Here is a 16,125-nt window from a genome sequence, read left to right on the forward strand (position 1 = left end):
ATATTTGCGGTGGGTATTGTTAAAGTATGCGGCTGGCTGAAAAGCTGTTGTTAAATTTCTGTTTGCGTTACAAGAAAGCCATTTTGGTGCGTGTTAGGGTCGAGGGTTGTTGAGGTCAGAGCAGTTTTCAGATATGTCAAATGATGTGTCAAAAGGAGAATATTAAGTGAAGTTACCACGCAAACAAAAATATTGATGTGGTATCTCATCTTCGGCTTTGTTCGTTTCTTTTAACTTTATTCAGTAAAGAATAGGAAGGGCGTATTATGAATAGTGTAGAAACAGAATAAAAGGATTAAGGGAAGTGCGATTATCGTTATCTGAGAAACAGGAAATTAATTTGCTTTGCTTTGTTAATTGTATACGCTTTACAGAACGTGATATGATATTTTGAAGACACTAAGGTCACAAAGTCAAATTCATAATTCCTTTTTGTTTGTTTTTCTTAGGGCCGGGTCGCACTAAAAAAAATTTTGGAAGAATTTGTTTACTTTGCGGTGAAAATCTATCAACACGCGAGATTTTTAAGTGCGACCTCCACTTAAAAAAAAAGGCGAACCGATTTTCCAAAATTTTGTCTTTAATAACAAAGGAAGCCGTCTCCAGTGATAACAGAACCTGTCAGGGAAATGACATTGAAGGTCATCATCGCACGCAATCACAAAGCGCGGGAACTTCGCTAGAACACTCGATCATGGATGGAGGTGGCTTTTTTCTCAGTTCAACACCATTTTATCCGGTTACTTTTTTGATCAGCAGCAGCAGCAGCAACAGCAGTTTGGCCCTTTTATGAATGAACTGCATTCGCAGTTAAACGTGGGTGAAGGCAGTCAAAGCAGGCCAGGGAGCGCATCGAGCGATATAACGAGCTCCCCGACGAGTCCCGTTGCTGTTGCCACAGGCGGACCACCCTATGTGTTCGTGGTTAATAATTGTTGACATAAGGTCATGTTGAAATCAATGGCGCATATAGAAGATATATAGAGAAACATTACGTCGGCTTCGATTTACTACAAAATATAAAATTTACTCTAAATGATTCAATAAAAGTTAAGATGAAATGCTGAATGTGTCTTGTGTCGTGTTTTTTTGCAGCCCCGAGCCCTTTAAGACGTTTATTTTGCGAGATCATTTAGCGACCGTTAGAAGAGAGAGAGAAGAGAGAACAAGGCAGGCAGCTTTACCGCCGGCGGTCGCGACCTTGTCTAATTCAAGCTGGAACTGACGCTAAACCATCAAAATTCTCGCCTCGAAAACACCGGCATCCGATCGACTAGATATTTCTCTGTCCTTGTGCCGAATTAGAGCTCCACACTTCCAATATTTTTCGAGTAAAGCGATCCCGAAGTCTCAAAAGTAGCTTTCTCCATATGATCAGTGCAAAATTCTGGATCAAAGGAATTTGAAACATGCGAATAACAAAAGGAAATTTGACACATCTGTCAAACATCAAATAAAATAACAAAAGAAAATTAGGGCACGTGCGTTTGATGTTTGACAGATGTGTCAAATTTCCTTTTGTTATTCGCATGTTTCAAATTCCTTTGATCCAGAATTTTGCACTGATCATATGGAGAAAGCTACTTTTGAGACTTCGGGATCGCTTTACTCGAAAAATATTGGAAGTGTGGAGCTCTAATTCGGCACAAGGACAGAGAAATATCTAGTCGATCGGATGCCGGTGTTTTCGAGGCGAGAATTTTGATGGTTTAGCGTCAGTTCCAGCTTGAATTAGACAAGGTCGCGACCGCCGGCGGTAAAGCTGCCTGCCTTGTTCTCTCTTCTCTCTCTCTTCTACCGGTCGCTAAATGATCTCGCAAAAAAAACGGCTTAAAGGGCTCGGGGCGGCAAAAAAACACGACACAAGACTCATTCAACATTTCATCTTAACTTTTATTGAATCATTTAGAGTAAACTTTATATTTTGTAGTAAATCGAAGCCGACGTAATGTTTCTCTATATATCTTCTATACGCGCCATTGATTTCAACATGACCTTATGTCAACAATTATTAACCACGAACACATAGGGTGGTCCGCCTGTGCTGTTGCAAGTACATCTACAGCATCTTCTCCCGAATCCGGACCGGTAAAGAGAACTTACGACAAATGGGTCCGACGATGATCAGAAAATGCCAATTCGTCTTTGGGCTGATAATTTCGATCGCCTGAAGAGCAGAGAAGCACGAAAGGTCTGGGATGAAATGAGGCGAGCACTGAACTCGAAATTTGACACGAAGAGGACCAGGGATAAAGTCTTTTAAGCGTCAAGCAATCAAATTCATTTCCGGTTGTCACTTGCGAAGCCGGACCAAGATATATTAAGTGATAATACACAATACATCTTGCAACAGTATCAACAAAATGCAAGTAATCAACGTTTTCACGGAACATATATCTTGTCCTTCCACGGCGTAAATTTCGAGAGTTTAAAGCGTATTTTACAAATAGACTTGAGCAAAAACAAACTAAACTAGCCAAACATGTGGCAAAGAAGTGTGAAACAAACAGGAAACCACGCAGCGCAGACTATAAATGCAATGACCTCTAGACATTTCCTTGGCCACAATCTTACGGCTCTATTTAAGGCACATTAAGGCAACTCAATCACTTGAGAATTTTTTGCTATTTTAATATTAGAAGTTCCTTTTGGAGAGAACAGTTATCTGTACCTTTCTAGTCAAAGGTAACTCGTGGTAGTTTTCACCCACTGACATGCCAGCCTTGCTTTGTTTCTCTACGCAATGCTTAAATATATTTGCTTTCAAGTTTGATACGGATAAACATGTACATGTACCCGGGATAAACTTACTGAGATACATTTATTATGATGCTAGAAAGGCAACAACAACTGGAAGAAGTTAAACACATGCTGCCTTTGTTGACCCAGAATTGCATGACAGAAAAATGTGATCCCTGATAGGAAATTAACAGTTATTTCTAATTTTTATGATATTCTAGAACAAACTGTTCTATTCTATCCACCTACAATTATTGTAGATATTGTATGAGACCTGCAGAAAAATATCTTCATGCTAAAATAAGAAATGACTGTTACTTTCCCGTCAGGAATCTTATTATTCTGTCACACAAAACCTACATGTAAGTCAACAAAGGCAGCATACATTCGACTTCTGAGTTATTGTTGTCATTCCAGCCTCATAAAAGGCAGTGCAAGTGTTTATATGAACATGTAATAATCTAGTCTCAACAGCTTTCATTGTCTCTATCTTCTGCATTTTTGAGGTCCCTCTGAAGGCATTAAGAACCAAGTACTGTTTCAAAAAATTACCATTTCATTCCGTTTCTTAAAGTAATAAAACATATTTAGCTGCCAAAGACTTAATTTGAGAAAAGAAGACAGGGCTTGAGAATAACAGTAGCCAACTAGTCACAAGCTAGTAGAATTATTGTTTTGCTTAGTAGGTTTTGGGTTTTTCACTAGCCAAAATAGCTCGTAAGAATTGCAGGAATTTTAGTTGAAATAAACTGTAAATTGAACTTGACTCTGAGAGAATACAGCTTACAAGTACACTGTTGACATACATGTACCATAAAATCCTGGTTATAAGGCTTAAAGCCCTCGTCTTATAAACGCGGGGCTCATTTACAAGAGTCTAATAAGCGACCCAACACCTGCAGAAAAAGGTGAAAATTTAAAAAAATTTGCACTAGTTTTACTTTGAAATAAACCTTGTCCTGTAGCAGCCACTGATGACAAGTTGGCTCCCTTGTCTCTCTTTCTTCTCTTACCAAGCTTTTGGCTGGAAAGTATATGTTGAAGAACCCAAAAACTTTGTATCCAGTTCAACTGGCAACATACTGTGTTTTCACAAAATTATTGAACCTGGAGGTCAGATTATTTTAGTAATGATATGTACTTGACTAGCAAATGTACATGTAATTGTAGAAAAAACTCAACCAAGTCACTTGCCTGAAAATTACATGCAAGTCTCTCAGTTCCATTTACTTACATTGTAATACGAGCATTACAGACGGAAGCATTACAGTACAATCCATTTATAATACTGTACATGTAAATACAACTATTATTTTGCCATTTAAATCTGCACATTTTACACAGCTGAGTGCAGTTCAACAAGAGCAAAATTTGAATGTAAGTAAAATTTGTGCAAGCTATGAAAAACACTCACTCAATGTCAGCTGTGTATTCATATATACAGTAGTAATACATGTCATTATTTTCATTGACTGACCCAGGCAATAAGTTCTGAAGTACATGGCTTATCTTTTGCGGCACCTGTTGGAGACCAATACTATAAAATTCTGCTTATAAGCATCCCCCCCCCCCCCCCCAGATATAAGCTCATTTACCTGCATGTAGACACTGAAAATACATCCCTACTATTGTTCCATATATTGAAAGGAATTTGACTTATGATCAATGTACAGTAATTCAAATGAATTTGAACTTGATTTACATTGTAGAGAGGTTTTCACTTGAGTGTTAACTCATTAAATGTTCACTGCCAGATTTCCACATTTCCACACTTCCAGAGATAGACTGTTAACTGCTGTGCAGTCTATGATTGTGGTGGAAATGGAGACTGTTTTCGTTTTTCGAAGTGTTAGTCATCAGATCTTTAACTCGGTAGCAAGTCATTTGCTGCCCTCAGGGCCGATGGCGAATAGGGAAGTAGGTAATTAAGTATGTAATTAGCAAATCATTTGATAGTGCGTTTTGCAGTTGTTGAATACCTTAGAAATCATTGCGAAGATTTTGTTGAGTTTTTGGAAGGACAGTTGGACAGGTTTGACTATTTGAGTAGAATGTGAAGAAAGGGCACATGGTGCGATGCTGGTATAGCACAAGCTGTTGCAAATGCTTGAGAATGAAATTTGAGAATTAATATTGTAGAATCCGGAGTTGGTTTTTCTGAGCTTATATGATTGTTAGCAACGGGTGCTACTTTACTGATCTGTAACACGAGACAGCCCAACGGGCACTTTGATCAAAGTTAATCTCGTTTGCTTGTAACTTTATATTATAACGCCCGGAAGACACATTTGGCTGCAATGAAGCTATGATTTTGTCATTTTGATCCATAGAAGTGATTTCTTTGCAAACATTAAGTTTCATAGTATGTATTTGGCAAAAGTTAACTCAGCCGTGACACAGTCCCTTTAAATGCCGCATTTGCGCACTGCAATGGCGTGAGTTTCGAGATCGCCGAACGCAAATAAGACGTACTGATGAGTTGACAGTCCTACACAGCTTCTACTCGATTCTACGATTGTCAATACTTAACTTTTCCATGTCGAAGGGAACTGGATCTAGATATTGCATCATTTTGTTGCCTTCAAAAGTTGCGCACTGAAATTTAAGGTGTCGATAAGGACTGAATGGCTAGGTGCTCGTTCAAAGGGGAAAATACAAAACAAAGCTGGAAATGAAAAATATCTCACAAAAAAAAAATCGAAAGTGTCATTCAGTTAAAGATATAAAACGTGCCAATTCCGTGGCCTCCCGGAGTTTAGAGTCGGTTCTAAGTTCTACGTGCTGGCTGAGAAAAGCTGGCATAATTGTATTATTCATCCGTTTTCAGCCGAACTTCCCTTCCTTGTTTTGGCGTTTAGCTTGAAGGATATATTGCTTCAGCTTGGCCTTGTTTCTGATGAGGAGGTCAAAAGACTAAGGTAAAGTAAAACCCAACAAAGTGGTAATTAACAAAAAAAAAAAACACCAACACCGTATTCATGCTGTGCATGTTTGAGAAGTTTAATTATAATAACAAAGTATCGTTATCGCTGAGGAAGAAGGAAAGAAAGAGTTATTTCAGTTACACTCACGAAGCATACTCTCTTGGTACTACTCTATGAATTCATGGTTAGAGCAGTTTTCAATTGAGTGTAGTAAAACCAAAACCAAAGCAATTACACTGGCCAATCACTAAGGACACAGACAATCCAGTGAACCAATCAAAGCTCGAAGCAAATACATGTAGCTGGCACGAAGCGCGGGAAAACGTGCGCGAGCGAGTCACGATTGGTTTTGGATTTACTCCTGATTGGCTGAGAAAGTGGCGCGGAAATTTTAAGCCAATCACTAAGCGTAGTAATGCAAAACCAAAGCAAACGCAATTCACTTTCGACACTCAAGTGAAAACCGCTCTAGTAGCACATTCGAATCTGGATCGAGCGATCTAGGTTCGAGTGCTGTCTGTTTTTGAGAACAAATGGCTGAGAAAAGGAGAAGCAGACTGACAAAAAGCTACAAAAGGAGGCATGATTATTATTTATCCGTTCAGTTCAGCCAAACTTCCCCTTCCTTATGGATTTATTCTACGCAAATTCAATCTTTGTATATTTTGAAATGTGCATTGCAATAAAAGTACCTTAAAGTCAACGTTACATGCTAAAAGGAAAAATTACTTAACTAGGTTTTTAGAATTTTTTACAGGTTAATTAAAACCTAACTAAAAAGCAATACTGGAAAGGATATATTGCTTCAGCTAGGCTGGTTTCTTATGACGAGGTCAAATGACTTATGTAAAGTAAACCCCAAGTGAAGAAGGAAACGAATGCAAGGAATATTTGAGAAGTTTTATTTTAATAACAAAGCACCGTTATCGCTGAATCGAAAAAGAAGGAAAGAAGACTTATTTTAGTTACACTTACGAAGCGTGGTTTCTGCTCGCTGTAAGGTTTGAGTGCTGTCTGTTCTTGAATAAAAATGGCTACTGGCCAACTGAGAGAGCAACTAGATTCCAGATCAGCAAAAATCGGGAAGATCCCTAGTGACTCACATGTGTACTTTCCGTTAATCCTCTTAAGAAACATTATAACATTTCTTTTACCAATGTCCTTATTCAATAGAATTTCGACTTCGTTTGAAAACTTTTGGTTAACAATTACTAAAGAGCAAGTAAAACCTGATTATAAAAACATTACCGTAAAATTCCGGTTATAAGCCCCCCCGGTTATAAGCCCATCTACCTGGAAACAAAAAAATACATCCGATTATAAGCACCCCCCCCCCGGATATAAGCCCCCCTCTACCGGGTGACAGTACTGAACAGGGCTAAATATTGCTTTATTATGCGTTTTTAACTTAAAAACGTATTTTGATCAACACTTCCGAGGATCGTTTTAAAACGTTTTTTTCATTCCGTTTATAAGCCCTCCCGGATATAAGCCCCTCCGCTTATAAGCCCACCTAAAAACCCTTACGAAGTTGTATAAGCCCAGGGCTTATAACCGGAATTATACGGTGTATTAGGAATATTAGATCAGAAATCTAGTCTGCTCAGCTTCTTTATTATTTTATCTGAACTATATCAGTGCATGGAATTGTCGTAAGAATAAGCAAACCCTCCTTTTTTAAAGTAATGTAAGTTCCTCAGGACGAGTAGTGTAACTAAAAAATGATTAGAATATTATTTTTTTTCAATTAGAGTATATTAAGTCTAATTAGTGTTAGCAAGTATGATTGTAATTTGTATAAGTGTAATTAAAGAGTGATTCGAGTACCATATTGCAAATAGAGTATCGTGCATTGTCACCCGTGTAGTCAGAGTCCCGTAAGCTGCGTACATTCACAATAAAAAAAATAGTAATAAAGAGCAACTAGATAAAATGCTAGATGTAATCTATGATTAATTAGCTTTCTATTTAGCGAGAGAAGAAGCAATCCTAGTCACTTAAGGCTACAGAAACCGGGATGAGATTTTCTTTTTATTACTTCTCCCGTTGTGTACTATTTTTCCTTTCCTTCTCTCTTGGTTCAATGTGATTTTCTTGTGTAAGTAAATTGTGTAAAATCGTTTAACCTAAACTTAAGCTCCGGTGAAGTACTCCACCATCGTCTTGTGACTCCAAGACAATAATTTTAAATGTCAAATTTCAATTTATAAAACTTTAATCTGGAAACATATTGGAGAAATACTGTCTTCTCTTTTCCTGTTTCTTAGGGCAATAAGCGAGTTTTAATCTCTTTTTTTATGTATTCCACTTATTATTCCCAAACGTTGTTTCTCCAGCAATGATACTGATGAGGAACATTTGAATGCTCAGTGATAAAAATCGTTATTATTACAAGTCTAGCAAATATGCCGTTCTGCTTGGTTCGATGGCACGAGGTACTGAGTAAGATAGACATTTAAAAACTCATTAATAATTCATAAAGAACATACAAAAGAAATTAATGTTTAATGAGTGTCTTTATATCTGATAAAGACAGGGCTAAACTTTACGTCCAATTTTCCAGGCCAAAATAACCCCAAACCTAAATATTAGTGCAAGAATGAGTTGATCTACATCAGAAGATTTTTAAGCTGTTCAATAAATTCGGAGTTCGTGTTTTATCAAGTCTAAACCACTCGGCTGCGCTTCGTGTTTTAAACTTGATAAAACACTGTTGCTCATTTATTAAACATTACATAATTTAAATTTAGTGTACAAATGAAACGTTGCTTCTGCTCTGGTTCTGGATTTTTAACACTTCCTCGTCTCCAGAGCCATCTTGTCCATTAGCCGGCGTGGACTGGGAAGATTATGCATGAGACTGGATTTAAATCTGTTAAATGTACAGATATATTCTCCTATAGATTGTGTCACTTCTTTAAACTTTTTCCACTCCGTGGCTTCTTCCCGCCACAGAATAAAAAGAGACAAAGCAAAAGTGCGTTTGTGTAACAAAATTGATTCAAAATGACATAGACACTTTATACGCATTTCATGACTGTCCTTTGAAAAGCGGAAGCAACGTCACGTTACTAAACATGGCTTGTGTTAGTTTTTTACATTTGTTGATTTCTAAATCTGATACAACAACAAAACGTCTCTATAAAACACCTCATGTCCAATGAATACAAAAAAGAAGATCGGTACCATTAGAAAGATATATATAACCACGTATCCATTTATACACCTGTGATACGGATACGGCGAGATGAGGACCGACGTGTTAAGAGTTTTTCTTTTTTCAACTGAGAGCTGGTCTTATTGTTGATCTAAAAGCAAAGGGAAAATTCAAATTCATAGGTCACCTTTGTCAAGACACACTCGTTTCTCGAAAGTGAGCTCTTATATATTTGCCAATTAAATAGCTATATCAGAATACAATTGTACCAATTATCGATAGAATAGGAACTTTTTTGCTTGTCGTGTACTTCATACAAAGTGAAATATAAGGCCTCACAAAGAATTTGTTGCGGCATAGAAATTAAGTAACGCTAATTTACAAAGTTAATTAAGTAAAGTAAAGTACAATCTAATTACTATTCAGTGTAATTTGTTCAATGGTAGTTATAGGTTATAGGACCAGTTCTACATGACAACCTCGTAAAGACCTCAGTACCACTACTATGTTCCTACTATTTCTCAACAAAAGTGTCAGCTCAAGATCTTCGTCCCAATCCTTATAAAGTTCATAGGAAGATAATAGCCAGTAGCGGCAGTTTATACAAGCCAAGTTAAATGTAAATTTTATCATCCACCACATCCTCCACAACCCCCACAACCTCCACAACCACCACATCCTCCACAGCCTCCGCACCCACCACAACCCCCACAACCACCACAACCTCCACATCCACCACAGCCACCGCAGGCACCTCCGCCAGTTTCATACTTGATGTAGGAGTTGGTAGGCACAGTGTTGGCATAGTACCCTGCTGCCACTACAAGCAGCAGGTCTTCGTTGTGGATGCTACCTGGTTTGTCACTCTGGCCTGCTGCTGATGGTTTCATGTAGTTGGTATTTCCTGGCGGCGAATAAGGCTGGCACAGAAGGTGAAGAATGGCTATTGAAAATCCAAGTGCAATAGCTTCTGGTACGTCATGCACCTCTGGTGGAATCGAAATCATGCCCGTTCGCAGGTCAACGTCGACTTTTATCTTCTTGCTCAGAAGAGCTATCGAGAACTGGTCTCCTCTTTTCTCTACGGATTTCCACTCCTGCGTTCCACAAAGAGAGAAAAACTTTATGGTCAGACCTCCAGGCTGACCCTTTATGCCAGGCGTTCCCTTGACACCTGGCTTACCCGGCTCTCCTTTTACTCCAGGAACACCCTTGACACCTTTGACAAACCCTTCCCATTTGCCAACACAGATGCCCCAATCTTTACTGCCTCTAATGAGCATTGCTCTTTCTCCTGCCTTCTCGTCCACAGTGCAACATTTTTCTGGCTTACTCACTTGCTCCCTTTTTGGAAGTACGGCTCCATGAATGAGGTGTCCTGTGCTCACGACGCTCCCGGCAGGGCTGATGACCTCCACAGACGAGAACATCAATAGGGCGGAGTGCATAACTCGGCAGGCAAACGCTTCTCGTTGGCCATAGTCGAATATCCGATGCACCGACATTTCACAAGGTGCTGAAGATTGAGCTAAAGAAACCGGTGAAAGGATTAGCGTTGGCGAGCTCAAAATGTCGGCTGGATGCTGGACGGTGCTGAAATGCTTCTCTGGTCTCACTGTGAAGTAGTATCTATCCAGTCTAGGTGGATGGGCCACGGTAGTGAATCGAACGATGACATCAGCTATCGTTAATTCGTGCGTTACTGGTTCAGGCTCCATGACGCTTCTGTACGGGACTCTTCCGACGAGATAGCTCAGAAACAGATAGCGGGCAGTGTCGTCAAATGACTGTGTGAAGCATGAGCAACCTCCTTGTTGGTGAATACGGAACTAATCAGTCAAGAAAAAAAATTAAATTAAACCAGTGCAAGACCACGATAAGTTGCTTGCATTCATGCATTTTTGCAGGAACACTAACTTATATAATATGGGTTATTGACCAAGCGTGAGGTTAAGATGGCTGGGGGTATTGACCAAGTTATTTTTTGCATGTTTATAGGCTGGAACACAGTCGAAGTCAATAAACATAAGGCTTTTCCTCTCGCTTTCGTAAAAAGAAAAAAAGAACGCCTGATCGCTGGTTAGAGGCCAATCGAAACCAATATCAGCCATCTTAAACTAACAAGCTTGGTTTAAAAGGATCTATTATATGGTGAAGGACTTTTCTTGTAAGGCCACGGCGGGCAATCCACAGCGGACAACAAAGCTCCATCTTGCCCATTCGGGTGGCCAATCACAGAGAACAATTAAGTTCACCTTGCCCGCCCGCGAAGCTGCCATTATAATAACTAAGAGTGTATCTGTATGAGCTATATTTGTTATGTTCAGGGTTAAGTCCTAGGTGATTCCCGACCCCTGATGCTATTTCTGGCGTCATTCCTACCATGCATCAAAAATGATTCATTTGTCGCTCAAGTGACCAAATACAGATCTGGTAAAACCGTAGTAATTTGTTCTCTGCCTGGTTACGTTTTGACCCCGTAAAGATTGTAAAAATAAATAGCAAACGATTTTTTTTCCTCTCTGGGTTACAACCTCATATCCCTGTTTGTCCTGTTTTGGTGCTGCCGCAAAAAAAATTCCGAAATCGAAAAAATGAAGATGTGCAAGTGTTGTTCATCAAGACAGGATGAAGAATGGATTTGTGTACGTTCATACATGTTCTGGTACATCTAGTAACGGAGAAAAACACTTAACGTATACACTTGACGATTATAAGAATCTTGCTGGTGGTTTCTAGTTAAAAACGCTAATATTGCTTTAACTTTTATGTACAAAGAACCCTTACCCGAAGGCTGTTGCTTTCCTTTGTGTTGAACTTGAACGTCGATAGCACATTGTTGGAATTGTGAACCCTCGCAGTTGGTCCACGAACTCGCGTCTTAAAAACTCGTTCGCCATTTACGACATCGACTGTCACTGTGTACGATTTAGGTTTTGGAAGGCCTTCAATTTCTAACCGAGTTAAGTTCACGGTGTACTCAAGTGCTGCCAGCCAAGTATAATCAACTGGCTCAACTTGTGTAAAAGCCCCGAGCGGAGGCTCCCCACGGAACATGGCACCATTCACCGCAAATTCCTGGCCAGCTTCTTTCCATTTCTCTCTCGTTGTCTGATCGCACGTTGTTAGCTTTGAGCCAGGCTGTCGATCGTTCACAGAATCATCGTGCTTGAGCAACTTTCCCAGGATTTCAGTGGTGTCCTTTTTGTATATCAGCGGATGTACCTGATGCGCATGCCAAATGAGGTCAAAGTCATAGCACGGTACAAGGAACATATCTGGGTTCTGTTGTTTGAGCATGAGGTGCTGTTTATATCTCTCCAGTGCTTTAGTCAAGAACTTCTTATCCCCGTAATGAGGTAAAGAGACTTGATAATAAAATACCCTCTGCCGATTGCAGGCTGCCACGATGTCATATTGAATCTTTGACTTGAAATCTAGTGCGTTACTGACAGGGGCCGTCAGATCGACTTCAAAAGGTTCGGTGAAGGATACAGCTCCATCCATAAGGACATGGCCCTTTTTAGTCCCCTTTTACGCTTTTCTCCGACTAGGATCTTATGATCCACCAAAGTTGAGACAATTTCATTGCAGTCCTTTTCGTAGCTGACGGGCGACAACATGTGCACATGCCACACCCAGGCAATGTCGAGTGGCGCTGCAATCTCCACATTACCAGGCGACTGAGCAAGCAGTGGAAGCCAGAACAGTTCATATCTAAAGGTATTACAAATGCAACAAGTAAGAACTCTTCAAAGACATTTTACAAACCTGCACGAATGTACAAGGGCATGATAATTGATTAAAGCGCATAATTTCGATGTTTTCATCACTGTTCTGAGAAATTCTATTTGCCGAAGCCAAAAACGTGTTAAAACAACGAGATGAACAAGACATCACTTCAGTCTTTTTGACACGTTCAACGCACTTAATATATAGCTTAATAAAACTGTAAAATCGAAAATATGTAAAAATTATTCGATTGGCCTGTAATACAGAATGTTCAACCGAAAAAAAAAAGGCAGGCAGTTATGGGAACCTTCTGATACTAAACTTATATTATACGCTTAAGATATGTTACGATCGATAACCAATCATACCGAGAAAGTTTGAAAACTTTGTAAAGCATAAAAAACCAGAAGCATCGGTGAACGGTAGACCGCCTAGCCGTGCTGAAATAGAGACTATTTTGCGTGCGCGATTTGAAATTTCAACTTGAGTGCGACAAAAATTGCATTGAAAATCTCATCAAATTTTGCACAAAACTCGCCTGTGTAAATGATTGAGTACAGTAGTTACAGCGCTAGACATACCTCCTGATTGCGTTCTGAACGTGTGGCCCAGCATACAGGCTTGGGTAGTCATCAACAAGCTTTAAGAACTGGCGGTGTTCAAGGGCCGCTTCCACCAGATCGATGCTAATCTGTATTTTCTTGGGGGACATCACGATTTGCCTTGACTCACATCATGTCACTACGTAACAAAACAAAAAATACATCAATTCGGTCCGGCAACTATGACTGCTTTCACTTTCTGGATAAGATGGTGACGTGGAGGGAGGAAGATTAGTTTACTTGTACTTCCATAAAACTTTTAAAATATCTAAATTGGATTCGTCTACGTGTTAGTACTTTCAAACAGCAATGCTATGATATTTTAAGTCGTCATTTTTTGTGTTGATGCGCAAATGGTGTAGTCAATCATTTACACATTCTTATGAATTGGGAAAAACCGACTGTGCGCTACCTAGATTTAACACGGTCACTTACAGTAAGCACTCTTTGTGATACCTTGGTCCTAAACTGTACTGTGGGGCAACCTCCCCAGTAAGGAGAGACTTGCGAGATGTGAGCACTCTTAAGACTTTTAGCAGAAACTCAGTCGCAAAGCTGAATGGAAATCCGCTAATCTGATTGGTTCTCTCATCATGTTGTTTTCTCTCCGCTGACGCGCGTTGCTCTTGAAAGGTACAATTATTCTTGATTTTTGGCTCAAAAGTACACAAAATTTTAGGTTGTGGACTGCAATCCTTCTAGAGTTTCTACTAAACAATTAGACCGACCAACACTCGCCCTCGTTCTCTAGGAACGACAGTCATCTCGGCTGCGCTTTGTTGACTATTCTCTCATGTAAAACTCGGTTTAATTCTTGATTTAAACGCAAATAAGAAGGCGTCGAGCTACTTTAAAGATGATTGCGAGGGCTTTCACCTCTAATGCAATTCTAAAATTTTCTGGTGTTGTAAATAGGGAACATTGGCGTTATTGTCGTTTTTATTTATTAGTTAGTTGCATGTCCCATATAAGCATGGGGTACATTCATTCATGTACAAAATTACTTTCAAATTGAAAGAAACCTCAAAATAATAGTTTTCTCAGTAATGTAAAATAACACGCCAACTATGAAATAATCAACCAAAAACAAACAATAATGAAAAAGTAAGCACGGCATCCTGCAAACTTGGCCAATTTTTCCAAGATACGCCGCCGTCCATTGACGTAGCTTTGGGCAGCACCCTGCAGCGACAGTCGCCTCATCGTCCGGCTAAGCGTTCCGAATTATTTGTTTCCATAGAATTACGTGCGAGTTGAAGAGTACTGATCTATTCAGATTTCTCGTGTCGCGGTAAACTCTTGGTTTCTCGGTGCTGTCTCATTTAGCAACCTTTCATTCACCGCGGGTGAGAACAAAAATATTAACGCTGTTTTGAGAGAACGGCGAATCTTTTCCGCAAATGTAAATAAATTTATAATTCACAATTAGGTCGACTGAAAGAACAAAATCATTCTTGTAAAATAGTGCGACCCTGAAATAAACTGGAATTTGTGCTAAACTTTAGAATCAATCACGCAGTACGTGTATCAGGCTTTATTCGGCTTTTCAATCAGGCTTTTTAATCGTTTCATTCAATTGTTTTGTTCGCGTCATTTGCTGTACTCGCAAACACCTGCTTTGTAACTTGCAAATTTACTAGACATCAGTGTTTTTAGTTTAGCTTTATAAGGTGAAGGTTAGAGCTAGCCTTAACTTTTAATATAATAGGCCCGCGTTACCCAAACATACTTGAGCTCTTCGTAACGCTCTTTCTACTTCATAACTGACACTTTTTAAAACCACTGTATGTAAATTTCTACTCATTGCTTTGAAATTCACTGTGCGCGGTTTCCAATGTTTTCATGATTTCCATATAAATTACAAACAAAAAATAACTGCGCTGACTACTACATTCGACAGAGCGGCTAGGTTGTTAAAAAGCATCGATCTTTACAAAGGATCGATCACTCAGATTCGAATGTATGCCGGACAAAGCTGTTAGAAAGGATGAGTCTTTGAGAAGTGTTAAAAAAATTGAATACACACACCTCATTACTTATTCATAGATCGGAATATTCACTGGAAGTATTTCTAAAATTCTTTTGGCTTCTCGACGTACTGAACTGATTTTCACGAGAAAAAAAAAACATTAGAAAGTTTTTTCTTTCTATCAAGCTAGTCACTGTAAGATAGTTAAAAGTATATATCATGTTTTCCTACCTGGTAATTCACCTCCTTACAAGAGACTGAGCACCAACTCTTTCCCAAACAGTTGTCAAGCGTGACCTTTGTCACGCGGTTCTCAGCTTCAGCACGAAATCGAGGCTTGCTCCTGATTGTAGAGGCCCTTCTTTTGTAACTACTGGCACGCCGTTCTTGATATGGTCGCGATATGGTCCCTCAACATCTAATTTTGTGACCGAATTTCCCCGGCTTTCATTCATATAACCTGCAAACGTAAAAATTCACAATCGTCATCTTGGGCTCGTTCCGCGCGGTTGCATTATGTTTGATAATTTATATACGTAAACCAGAATCTTAACGGAAACTAAACTGAGGCTACCCATGCGTACTTATACCACGTATATAAACGAAGAGCAGTACCGCATTGCCTTCTAGATTTCTACGATGGTGCCGTGGTGCCTGAAAGCATTTTCAGTTGCGATCAGTTTGTGGTCTAGACAAGGAAACTTTTCTGAATACAGTTCAGTGCACAAAACCACTACGACACTAGGACCACAAGCGATTTTATAGTAACTTTAATAGTTATCTTTGAAACGGCCACTGATTTGAATGAAGTGACTCCTGCTACACTACGTACCAACACAGCGATTGACTTGAAGTGGAAGAAAAGGATTTGAAGTCTGTTGATTGTAACTCATGGATTCATTCGAGACATTTTGAGGTAAATGGGTGGGCGTGTAGGGGGCTTACTTCGAACCACAACTCTGTTAGGGGAAAGAAATTTCTAATGTTTAAGTGCTGATTAGT

General features: G+C 39.4%; 1 pseudogene across 1 annotated transcript; it reads right to left on the reverse strand.

Annotated features, from left to right (window-relative positions):
* Nucleotides 1–5,920: 5,920 nt before the first annotated feature.
* Nucleotides 5,921–15,465, reverse strand: LOC144643845 (uncharacterized; annotated as a pseudogene). The gene is made up of 4 exons (XR_013568983.1): nucleotides 15,355–15,465; nucleotides 13,134–13,293; nucleotides 11,608–12,537; nucleotides 5,921–10,649 (listed from the first exon to the last, which is right to left on the reverse strand). The product of XR_013568983.1 is annotated as an uncharacterized LOC144643845 (transcript).
* Between the last annotated feature and the right edge of the window lie 660 nt (nucleotides 15,466–16,125).

This window comes from Oculina patagonica, chromosome 2, assembly GCF_052425735.1.
Source record: "Oculina patagonica isolate OP01 chromosome 2, crgOcupat, whole genome shotgun sequence".
Lineage (NCBI taxonomy): Eukaryota > Metazoa > Cnidaria > Anthozoa > Scleractinia > Oculinidae > Oculina > Oculina patagonica.